Here is a 13,780-nt window from a genome sequence, read left to right on the forward strand (position 1 = left end):
GCTCTGGTGTAGGCCGGTGGCTACAGCTCCGATTCAACCCCTAGCCTGGGAATCCCCATATGCAGTGGGAGCGGCCCAAGAAATAGCAACAACAACAACAACAAGAACAAAAAAAGACAAAAGACAAAAAAAATGTTGATTCCTAGAAGAAAAAGAAAATAACTAGAAATCTCCGTGTTCAGTATAAAAGAAATGAATTAAATGGAATTATATTCAGGAGGTATGGTGGCCGAAATGCTAAAGTGTGAATCAGAAGACAAGTACTGCAAACAGAGTTGCACCATTAACCAGCATGTGATCTAGAAAAAGTCCATTTTCTAGGTATTAGTTGCAACGATTCCAAAATGAAGGATTAGATCTGTCAGTGATTTTCAAAATTTTACCTTTTAGAGCAGAACTTTTTATACAAGTAAATTTTAAGTTGTAAACCAAAGGAGTGCACAAAACCCAGAAGTATTATATCTGAGCTAGGTGTACCCTCCCATTTACTTCCCCCTACATTTACTTTTGAAGATCTAAAGTTGCTACATTTAAAAATAAGAAACAACTTACTTAGATGACCAAACATCTACCTCCAATAATAAAAAAATTATTATTTCTAAGTCTACAAATAACAAATGCTGGAGAGGATGTAGAGAAAAGTGAACCTTTGTATGCTGTTGGTGGGAATGTAAGTTGGTAAACCACTATTGAAAACAGTATGGAGTTTCCTCAGAAAACTAAAAATAGAGTTAACATATTATCAAGCAAAAGCATTCCTGGGCATATATCTGGACAAAACTATAATTCAAAAATATATGCACCCTTATGTCCATAGCAGCACTATTCACAACAGCCAAGACATGGGAACAACCTAAATGTCCAATGACAGATGAATGGATTAAGATGTGTCACATATATGTATATACAATGGAACAGTACTCAGCCATAAAAAGAACAAAATAATGCCTTTTGCAGCAACATGGCTGGGACTAGAGGTTCTCATACTAAGTGAAGTAAATCAGAAATTGGCACAACATTGTAAATCAACTATACTTAATAAAAAAAATAAAAAATAGTAAAAAATAAAACTCAACATTTATGATTTTCAATACAACCTAGATATGTTTGAGCTATCTTCTCATTTCTAGATTTTGCTTGATTTTTGCTTTTCTGAACCAAATCAATCTTATGAAAATAAGCCCTTTTGATTGAATTAAATCTTGTAGAGACTCAGAATCCATAACATTACTGACATCAGACTAGGACTGTGTTTTACTCTTTTTGCATCTCTGGCACCTACCATTGATGAGCAACAGCAGATGTTCAATTTCAATTTTTACATTTATTGACACATGAATAAATTGATAATTGATTCATATATGTGGTATATCATTACAATATGACCCCCTAAAGAAAATTGTTTTCTTGTATTCATTCCCTTGTGTTGTCCCCTTACACTCTGAATCTGAGTCTACCTGGTTACTTTAAGCAAAACAATGTGGTTGATAGGACGTTTCTTAAGCTCCCTCCCCAAGTCCATAAGAATCCTTGAGCCTTTTTCTCTCTTGTGAATAAGTAAGCTGCCATGGAAAGCAGTCTAAAACTATTGTGCTGGAGAAGCTACGGAGTGAGAGGACGCTTGGAAGATGAATGACCATGAAGGGAGAGAAGTCTTTGAGAATAAAGACCAAGGAGAGACAAATCTCAGTCTTGCAGCCAGTAGAGATGAGGAACCAGATGTATAACTGATGACATCAAGAATGCTTCTGTCCAAACAGCAGCTCCATGAATGAACCCAGTCAGCTTTATGCGGAACAGAAATAAAAGCCATCCTCACTGAGCCTTGGTCCAACTCAGGGAAACATGAGAAATAATAAAATGCTTGTTTCTGTGAGCCATTAACACTCTGTGTGGTTTGGCACACAGCAATAGGTAACAGAAACAATATGAGATGAGCATATAGGTTAGAAGGCTCACTCAAAGCTAAAAGAACTTACCTACTTCAGGTTTTTGTGTTGTCTTGCTCCACTGTTTTCTCTAAGTGTTGTATGTTATTTCATTTCTTCATGCACATGTTACCTACAGCATTTTGAGAAATCTAACAAATTCTATCTAACCAAGAAACATTAGTTTTATTTCAACTTTAATTAAAATATTAATTTTAGTTCATTCTTAGATTCTGGTCAAAATAAACATGAAAATATATTCAAAAAGTAACACTACTGGGAGTTCCAACTGTGGCTCAGTGGTAATGAACCCAACTACCATCCACAAGGATGTGGGTTTGATCCCTGGCCTTGCTTAGTGGGTTAAGGATCTGGCATTGCCATGATCTGTGGTGTAGGTCACAGATGCAGCTCGGATCCCATGTTGCTGTGGCTGTGGTGTAGGCTGACAGCTGCAACTCTGATTCAAGCCCTAGCCTAGGACTTTCCATATGCCAGAGGTGTGGCCCTAAAAAGCAAAATAAAATAAAAATAAAAGTAACATTACTGACTTATATTTAAACCTAGTCAAATGCTAAATTTAAAGCAGGGGTTATAGAGAAGGCATTATTTGGAACTGCCAACAGATCTGATTAATTTATCACATATTTTCTTTAACTTATTTTTATATCTAAATGTCTTCTTGACTGTTAATCTCCATCTTTTTTAGTACCTCCTCTATGATTTCCCCTTATAGTGTGTGATATTTCATTGTTGTATGTCAATTATTACATGAACATTTTCTTTTTGTTTGCAATTTTATTTTCCTTTATTATATTTTTACAAATATAAATATTCAAGAAATTTAGGATACAATTCAATAAATTTACTCTGATTTCTAATAGTAGCTCTAATACGTATTTTAAATTATAGTAAGATGTTAACAAAAAAGAAAAACATATATTAAGATTACGGTTATGTTTAAAATATTAGCAGCTTTCCAACAATAAAATTTGACATCTTATGTTTTGGAAATGGGAAAAATTCAAGGTGCATTTCTATTGTTTTAGATTGAAATTTTTAGAGATCCTGCTGTGGCTCAGCAAGTTAAGGATCTGGCGTTGTCTCTGCAGCAGTTTGGGTTGCAGCTGTGGCTTGGATTTGATCCCTGGCTTGGGAACGTCTATATGCAGCCTAAATATAATAAAATAAAGTAAATTATAATTTTTAGTTCTTCCCATCAACTCCCTTCATTGTTTTAAATTTTTATTGAAATTAAAAAATAATTGAATGGCACAAGAAATCAGGACTGCTTGCATGATCAATATATACATTCTTTTACATAGGAAAAGAAGTATCTTTTATGATAACATGTTAGTTCTGACTGGACCAACCACAGTTTGAGATAAATGATTTTTCTTCCCATTTGGGTCAGTTATGATTACTGACTCCAAGCTATGGTTGTTTTCATTTTTTCTCCTTAAATTAGATGCACTAATTTCAGGTAAAATTCTAGTATTCAGACTACTCATTGAATTGATTTGGCCTAAGCCAGTGTAGTGAATAACACAGCATGAATAACATAGATTCATACACTTGGCCTTGGAATAGGAAAGACCTAGATTCAAAGCGAAGCTCTCCCACTTCTAGCTAGGTGAATTAAATAACAACTACTAAGCCAGAATTTCACAGTTCATAAAATCATAATGTTTAACCTCATTTGTTTGAAGGTGACTAAATAAGTTGATGACTGTAAATCAAAGGACCTAGTGTAAAACAACCATTCTAACCTGCCAAGATAGATGATGTTTTATAATTATTAGTAGTTAGGTGACAAGATAAATGCCAGATATGGCACAGGATTCAAAATAGAGAGATTACTAAATATGGAGAAGCATACATTACCAATTCCTCTTTTTCACAGCAGAATGTGGACTTGTGTAGATTGTTATTATCCCAGGCCTTCTTCACATCAGATAAATAATAAAGTCCCCCTCCCTCCAACATCATGGCCATTTCCTTATCTGCAATAAGCAACATTTCCCTAGAAAATGAAAGATTTTGGAAGTCATTCAATGGGGCTGTCATACTTAGATTTACACTCATTGGTGTGAATATTATTTCTCATAACATACTTTGCACTTCCAGGAAATACTGACATTATAGAGTATATGCAACTATACATAAGGAAAAATAGAGCCAGATGCTGAGCTGGTTCAAAGGAAGAGAGGAATCTGAGAGCAGAAATTAGAGAACAAGAACCCAGGAACAGGAGGATAAAGAGTACACTCTGCTTTTGTCATCACAGCTGCCTAACTTTGGAACTCAATCTTTTTAAAGCAATGAAGCAATAACGAATCACAAGGACCGGGATAGGAGTTCAGCATCTCTGTCTTCTTTCGAATAAAAAGTGGTCCACTAACGTGCTTTAACTTTTAGTGTTACTGATATTTCCTCTAAATAGATTTTAACTTTATTAAAACAAATGTTTATTCATAAAGTGATAATATTCATTATAAAAGTAGAGATAATGTTTGAAATTATTAAAAAAACTGAAACAACTCAGAACTAAAGGCACTCTGATAATCTCCTGATGTAACCACTCAAATGGAGAATCATACTATGTTGATAATCATACTATGATGATAACAGTTAGAGTTTGACAATGTTCTATCAGTTTTCTACAACTTACAGAGTTATAAAATAACTTAAAGACAGTGAAAAGCATATGTGTATTTTTCCAATAAATATGTTAAAATGTGTTTATTTTTAATCACTTCAAGATGTAAAATGGACATGTATAACAGTAGGAAGTTGAGTTATATGGACTGGTGTGTTCCTCTGGTCTGATAAAATGTTTTTTTGCATAATAGATGGCTTCTAATTACCAACTTAGGAGTTTTCTCTTTGCAATAGAGGTTAGTTACTTTGGCTAGAAGTTATAGTTAATATGAGTGAATGAAACTCTACTAGGAACAATGATGGAGAAATATTAAAATAATGGGGAAAATGCTTTGTTTTCCAAAGAAGAAGAATACATTTTTCCTAAATTGGAAGAGGTATTCAAACATATAAAGTCTTGGAACCTCATTACACTCTTATAAATTATCTCCTGTGGTGGTTGCTAAAAAGGTATTTCTAATCACTTCTTACATAAAAAGCTCATTGCTAGTTTTCGTCTAATGCATCACTACTGATGATGATAAAAATTCACAGAAGCTGGAAATCACATACTTCTCTAGAAAAAGTATTTCCCTTCTCTAGAAAAAGTAATGGAGAAAATGCCAGTATGGACTCTATTTGCTGAAAGAATTATTGGAATGAATGGTGCTGACATCTTGTGTGCTTATTGTACTATGTAACAGACAGGGAAAATGCTTTATCATTTGCATAATATTTTTTGCAGCCTGTTCATGGGAAGTGTGGATGTTGAGCCTGAAAACTTTCTCAGTAATTTGCATTTATGTATTTATGTATTTATGTAACAAACTACAACAAATACTTACTATATGAGCCATGTACTCTCTAAGTACTTTATAAATAATAACATTTAATAACTATACTGATTTCCATACATACCCTTTCATTCCCCCAATGACTCTTTGATGTAATTTCAAACCTTGTCCCCTCTACTGTATATCCATCTTGATCTCTCTCAAGTTTTTAATAATCTAAAAAAAAAAAAACCCTGAAGTTCATTATATGAATAAAAAAGTACATAAACTGTTATGACAGTCTCAGGACCTAAAGCAAAACAAAACAACAACAAAAAAAAACCACCAAAGTACATTCAAATGAAGAAATGGCTATAACTTCTTTGTAGGGCAAATTGAACTCCAAGAGTGCAGAAGAGGTGGATAAGAAAGGAAAATTCATGTGTGTATTATTAAACTCTGACTCTAAAATAGCGTCTGCTTTGTCTTTAGCTCTGTCAGGATTGCAGGAAAAAAGTCACATGAAAACAAGGGTTTTACCCGTCTTGTTTACTGCTGTATCTAGAACTCCTAGAATCAAGATACAGCAGATTTTTAAAATAATAACCTTTTCCATGAATGAACATATCAATTTATAAATGGAATCAGGAGATTAGTAGGTTCATAAAAAATTGAATGTCTCTTGATTGCCAATGGGAGCCTGTTATATAGCATGGAGAATTCTATCCAATATTCCATGATAATCTATGGTAAAAGAATGTGAAAAAGAATGGATGTGTGTGCATGTAAAACTGAATCATTGTGTTGTACAGCAGACATTATCACAACATTATAAATCAACTACACTTCGATAAAACTTTAAAAAAGCAGCAAACAAAAAACAACTAAATGCGGTCAGAATCAACACACCTGCCTCAGCACCAGGAAAACTGTGGCATCAGTGGAATAATTCAAAACAAGGCATGCAGAGAATCTAGAAAAATAGCAGCACAGAGAAAATGAGACGATGATACAAATGTAGACGGTCTAGCATTCGAAACCAATTTCTAATCGATCCTGATTCTTCTCTGCCCTTCCTCAACCTGCTAAATATGAGGTGTCATTAAAGTCAGTAGCTTCCAGTGTCTGTTTCTTGTTAGATGTGTAAACTTGAGAAGGTTACAGGACCCCTTTGATATTCGTTTCTGTCCTCTGAAAAAGCGAAATGCAAGTAAATTGTTTATTAGAAATATGTTGTGAGAATGGTTTACTTTATAAACAAAGTATTTAACACCTAAGAAGTGCTCAAAAGCATTAAGATATATATGCATGTATGTATGTGTGTGTGTGTGTGTGTGTGTGTGTGAAGAGAGGTCACTAATTACAGTAAGTTGGAGGTTATTAAGCTTCCTGGCAATGATGTCTAGATTGGTCCTGCCCTCTTGGTCAGACCTCAGTCATCAGCTCAATGTGCTCTGTGGGTAGAGAGGTGTATTGTATAGTATAGAATATTTCCAACCGCAGACTTGCTGCTGCTTGAAATAACATTTAACGCCTCCACCAGCCTCCCTATGACCATAACAGCTTGGGGATGAGGTGAGTAAATGTTGAGCAGAGGAGGTAGCTTGCCTGTTCATAAAACAAGAAGCTTCTACAAAAGATGGTGGGAATTGAAGCCGTTCACCCAATCAAGGAACAGAAGATAAAGCTTAAGGAAAAGAGACCCAAAGGGAGATTTAAAGCCTGGTTGTGGTGATCACAATCACTTCAGCTGTTATTACCTGTGTCATGATCATTTGGACAAACAGGACCACAGGAAATGACACCAAATTCAGAATCATAACAGCATTTACCCACTAAGAGAGAGGGAGGGAAGAGGAAAGAGCCAAGTGCAAAGTCAAATAACAAGAGGGTCATAAAGCACTGATTAGACTGTAAATGCTAGCGATGTATCTACACGAGATCTCTTGGTTAACCTGAGTTTTCTTCTGATAGAGTGCTTAGAGGTAGACATTTTGTAGACGGAAATAATGAATAAGTAAGAACACAGAAGAGCCACCCTTAAGCTGCTATGGGGAAAGATGTTAAATAATACCATACAAACATTCTCATGGGTCCTGTGTATATACAACTTTCTAAAAGGCATTTTTTCTCTCTGAGTTCCTCCTAAACTGTTACCATGATAGAAGAGTGATTGGAACAGAAAGTTTCAAGGCAGACAATTCACATGACAGGATAAGAGAGCAGGAATGTGGCAAAAATCATCCCAGGGAAAAAAAAAAAAAATGAATCGAAGAGTCGTAATTTTACTGAGTGTTTTAAAAGAGGCAACTTATTCTTGGAGTTCCCGCTGTGGTGCCACAGGATCAGTGGTGTCTCTGCAGTGCTGGGATGCAGGTTTCGATATCCTGCTTGCAGAGTGGGTTAAGGACCTGGTTTTGCTGCATCTGTGGTGTAGGTCACAACTGCAGCTCGGATCTGACCCCTGGTCAGAAACTCCATAGGCCGCGGGGCAGCCAAAAAAAAGTAAAAAAGAAAATAAAAATGAAAGAAGCAACCTGATCTTAGCAATCAGTAGTAAGACTGTCCTGTACTTAAATGTCAATTTTAGCAGGAACACAATCTAAAGTAAAAACTTATTTTTCCATTAATAGTAAGGTGTTCTTGGAGTTCCCATCACAGCTCAGCACTAAGAACCCCACCAATATCCAAGAGGCCATGGGTGTGATCCCCGGCCTTGTTCAGTGGGTTAAGGATTCTGTGTTGCTCTAAGCTGTGGTCTAGGTTGCAGACACAACTAGGATCTGGTGTTGCTGTGGCTGTGGTGTAGGCTGGCAGCTATAGCTCTGATTCGACCCCTAGCCTGGGAACTTCCATATGCCACGGCTGTGGCCCTAAAAAGACTAAAAAAAAAAAAAAAAAAAAAAGATGTTCTTTATAAGGAATGTTATTCTAATCCAGGTTAACATGAGACATTGCTAATATGGTTAAGCAGGTGACAACAGTAGGGCAGAGAGAGAGAAATCAAGCAGAATATATCCGAGATTGTTCTTTTATATATGTATTTTCTAGTCATTTCTCTAAAAAGTAAACCCTGAAAATAAATGGTGTGTAAGATACAAATATAGTCCCTAATTTTGTATCCAAGTTACTTGAGGAGAAATGTATTTTAAGATTCACAATTTTGTACCTTATAATATGTACATATACATACATAAATTAATAGTACCAGTGGAATTTTGTAACTTATAACCAAGCACATCAATATTTCCTGGGCAAAATGCATAAAACAAAAAGCATAATTAGCTTAGTTCAGGTTTTGGAACCAAACTAATATAAAAATTGCTTTATACATAATTTGGCTTTCAGCATCGTGGATAAAATATTAAAGATGTGGATAAAATCTTAAAGATCACCAATGTCAGTATATGGATTAAAGTATACTCAGTTCTTTCTTTTTCTTACTTTTTTATATAATGATTTTTATTTTTTTCCATTATAGCTGGTTTACAGTGTTCTGTCAATTTTTTACTGTACAGCATGGTGACCCAGTTACACATACATGTATACATTCTTTTTTCTCACATTATCATGTTCCATCACAAGTGACCAGACATAGTTCCCAGGGCTACACAGCAGGATCTCATTGCTAATCCATTCCAAAGGCAATAGTTTGTATCTATTAACCCAATGCTCCCAATCCATCCCACTCCCTTCCCCGTCCCCTTGGCAACTCCAAGTCTTCTCCAAGTCCATGATTTTCTTTTCTGTGGAAAGGTTTGTTTGTGCCATGTGTTAGATTCCAGATATAAGCAATGACATATGGTATTTAGCTTTCTCTTTCTGACTTACTTCACTCAGTATGAGAGTCTCCAGTTCCATCCATGTGGCTGCAAATGGCATTATTTTGTGCTCTTTTATGGCTGAGTAGTATTCCATTGTGTACATACCTTAAATGGACTTTGAATATTTCAATATTCAGATTTTTTGATATATTCAGGAATACACAGCTGCGATTATGCAAGCATATGTGTTTTGTAAGATTTCATTTACTTAGTTTTTCTACTTTTTATTTGATTTTGGTTTTAGTATGGCTAGAAAGTGACATACCAATTAGTGTTATAAATATGAAAGAAAATGTTTCAGATTGGCATTGATTATAAAAAAAAATAAGAAATGTAACAGTAGACATAGAAATGGGAACCTAAAGGCATAGAATTGAATATTTTCATAATGCATATTTTGATAGTCAAGCTACATCTCTGTTAAAGAGGAAGGACCTGGGCTGAGGCTCAGAGGTGCTTGGCAAGATTTCTTGTGATCTTGATTCAAAGTACTGTTGACAGAGCTAAGGTGGTGGTTAGAAAAATAGCTGTTGAGTACCAAATTGTCTCAATTAGTGTGAACTATGTAACTAGACTAAAGCTATACAATATTTTTTTTTCAATATTTGACAACCAAAGATTTGTATATGGGCGTCAGCAACAGAGCCAGGGTTAAAGTTAACAATTCTATATGAAACTTTGGACAATTCCCTTCTCTATTGCAATCTTTCTTGAAGACTAATCAGTAAAACATCTACCTCAGGATCACCTACTGTACTCACTTAAACTATAGATTCCTTATTTTCACCTAACACATTGATTTGCAATTTCAGTGGTGGAACATGGGAATCTGAATTTTTGAAAATTCTTAAAAATAATGAAGATTGAAAAGCACTCTCCTGCCTCCATAAACTTTTACGTGCATTCAAGAAATTTAAACATAATTTTGTAATACAAGAGCATCCAGGATTATCAGGGAAGTACAGTTAGTTACAAAAGAATCAGCAAATATCTATGTCAACATCTTGCCTTTGCTGCTATGTGTTCTTTTGTTCTTCTCTTTCTGTGACTTTGTTTACTGGGGACCTTTCACGTGGTCCTGAGTTCCATCTGTTGCTTTAAGTGTCTTGCCTTCTTTCACCCTCTGCTTTTTTTTTTTTGGCCACACCCGAGGCATATGGAATTTCCCAGGCTATCAGAGCTACAGGGGTCAGCCTATGCCATAGTCACAGCAATGAGGGATCCAAGCCACATCTGTGACCTATACCACAGCTCACACCAATGCTGGATCCCTGACCCAGTAAGTGAGGCCAGGGATTGAACCCACATCCTCATGGATACTCGTCAGATTAGTTTCCACTGCACCACAATGGGAACTCTCCACCCTCTGCTATACTTCCATATTTTCACTGTCAAATTTTGCTAGTAGAACCTAGCTCTCAAGAAGTTTCAAGTTGTGAAGATATTCAGAATGTTAAGTTATATTCTCTACCAAACCAGGGCAAATATCACTGATTAAAAACAAACAAACAGAAAAGGCTGATTGAAATCCATAAGGATGGCAGAGATGAAATCATTACATGTTGAAATATCCCTCTGGAAGCAGGGCTGCCAAAGGAAGTCCTAAATCCCCAAAGTCAAAACAAGGACCAAAATCAATATTTTAGACAAGAGTGACAGTGGGGTCTTAGACGACATTTCTCTATCATTGCAGTAAATAGATTTCTATCCCCAGTTTTGGAAACAGAAATACACCTTATACATCGTTTAATAACATTACATAAAAACAACAAAAAGTGAGTCGTAAGTAAGTTATGACTTATAAATTAAAATCTTTTTTTTTCTTTTTCTTTTCAGGATTGCACTCACAGCATATGGAAATTCCCAGGCTAGGTGTCAAGTTGGAGCTACAGCTGCTGACCTGTGCCACAGCCACAGCAATGTGAGATCCAAGCCACATTTGTGACCTACACCACAGCTCACAGCAATGCTGGATCCCCAACCCACTAAGTGAGGCCAGGAATCAAATCCACATTCTCATGGATACTAGTCAGATTCGTTTCTACCACTCCACAATGGAAATTCACTATTTCTATGTTCTTGTACTTAGCTTGGATCCAGTGTTCATGGGGCTGTGGCATAGGCTGGCAGCTGCAGCTCCAATATAATCCCTCATCCAAGAACTTCCATATCCTGCATATGTGGCCCTAAAAAAAAGAAAAAAAGAAGAAAGAAAGAAAGAGAAAGAAAGAAAGAAAGAAAGAAAGAAAGAAAGAAAGAAAGAAAGAAAGAAAGAAAGAAAGAAAGAAAGAAAGAAAGAAAGAGAGAGAAAGAAGGAAGGCAGAAACAAAGGACGAAAGAAAGGAAGGAAAAGAAAAAAACAGCTATTAAATAAGACATAAAGTATATAATGGATAGACCATCTCTTATTCATATTTATACCTTCCATAGCATTTATTGGAGTAGCTTTCCTATTGAAGACTTTATGTTTATGAAGTGGATATAAATAAGGAATGTTGTGTTGGCAACAGAGGTATCAGTGTAAAAAAATATTGCTTCCTTTTTTGTAGAATTGTGAGAGATGTTTGTTTAGAATATGCTACAAAAATAGTCAAATATTATAATTAGATCATACTTTAAGCGGAAACTAAAATATTAAAAGATCATGTTGTATAGAAGTAAGCATTCAATTTCAAAGAAAGAAAAGAAGGGAAAAATTTTGATAAAGTATCTGCTTACCGGAGTTCCCGTCGTGGCGCAGTGGTAACGAATCCGACTAGGAACCATGAGGTTGCGGGTTCGGTCCCTGCCCTTGCTCAGTGGGTTAACGATCTGGCATTGCCGTGAGCTGTGGTGTAGGTTGCAGACGCGGCTCGGATCCCGTGTTGCTGTGGCTCTGGCGTAGGCCGGTGGCTGCAGCTCCGATTTGACCCCTAGCCTGGGAACCTCCATATGCCTCGGGAGTGGCCCAAAGAAATAGCAAAAAGACAAAAAAAAAAAAGTATCTGCTTACCACATTCCTTGAAATATATAATGGCCAGAAGGGGAAGGCGATGTGGAATACACTGTAGCAGCGAAGAATTCACCTCACTCCAAATGGCCATGGACATCAGGAAAAGGCACAGGATGATTCCCAGCGTCCTAGAATGAGCCTCCATGGAAAAGGAGCTAAATCTCCTGAGAGAGAATTTAAAACACCAGCAGAATCACAAGAGACGCACCCCACAAAGAGAGTCATCTGATCATCGACAAACAGCAAAGGCTATTCAAAGAGAAAAGACAGACATTTGAAGAAACAGTGCTCGAACCATGGGCATCCACACTCAAACATGTGACTCTAGGCTCAGACTTTAAACCTTTCCAGAAATTTTCCTCAAAATGGATCACAGACCTAAATATATAATGGATTTGGCCATGAATTGTTACATACAACACCAAAAGCATAACCCATGAAAGGGAACTCTACCCAATATTTGGTGGTAATTTACATGGGAAAAGAATCTGAAAAAGAATGGATGTGACTATGTGCATAACTGAATCACTTTGTTGAACAGCAGAAATGATCACAACATGGTAAATCAACTCTATTTCAATAAAACTTAAAAAAAAATTAACAACCAGTCTGTGAAAGACACTGTCAAGAGAACGAAAAGGTGAGCCACTTACTGAAGAAAATCTTCATATCTGATAAGGGAGGAGTTGTCAAAAAGTACAAAGAAGTTTTAAAGTGCAACAACAAGAAAACAAGCAATTCAGTTTAAAATCAAGAAACATCTGAAATGACCTCTCCAGAGAAGATATACAGATGGCAAATAGGCAAATAAAAAGGACATTAGGAAATGGCAAATTAGAGCAGCAATGAGCAACCACTACATAGTAATTAAAATGACTAAAGTCCAAATCATTGACAACCCCAAAGGCTGGCAAGGGTGTGGAGCTGTAGTGACTCTTATTTATAGATGGTGAGAATGCAAAAGGAACAGCCACTTTAGAAGAGCTTTGGGGAGTTTCCGTCGTGGCGCAGTGGTTAACGAATCCGACTAGGAACCATGAGGTTGCGGGTTCGGTCCCTGCCCTTGCTCAGTGGGTTAACGATCCGGCATTGCTGTGAGCTGTGGTGTGAGCTGTGGTGTAGGTTGCAGACGCGGCTCGGATCCCGCGTTGCTGTGGCTCTGGCGTAGGACGGTGGCTACAGCTCCGATTCAACCCCTAGCCTGGGAACCTCCATATGCCGCGGGAGCGGCCCAAGAAATAACAACAACAACCAAAAAAAAAAAAGAAGAGCTTTGGGCAGTTTATTACAAAGTTAAACAACATATACAATCCAACAATCACACCCCTTTGTATTAAACTAAATGATTTGATAATTTATAGTCACACAAAAAAACTGCCCTTACATGTTTATAGAAACTTTATTCGTAGCTGCTGAAACTTGGAAGCTTATATGGGACACATATATAATATTTATATAATATATATTATACATATGTGCAGGCACTGTCCGTACCTTCTGTTCAACTTTTCTGTCACCTAAAACTACTCTAAAAAATAAAGTATATGAATTTTTTAAAAAAGCAGGGGAAATAGTTGGAGTAAGATCACAGGACAAATAATAAATATAATGTTTATAGAACAT

This window comes from Phacochoerus africanus, chromosome 7 (assembly GCF_016906955.1).
Source record: "Phacochoerus africanus isolate WHEZ1 chromosome 7, ROS_Pafr_v1, whole genome shotgun sequence".
NCBI lineage: Eukaryota > Metazoa > Chordata > Mammalia > Artiodactyla > Suidae > Phacochoerus > Phacochoerus africanus.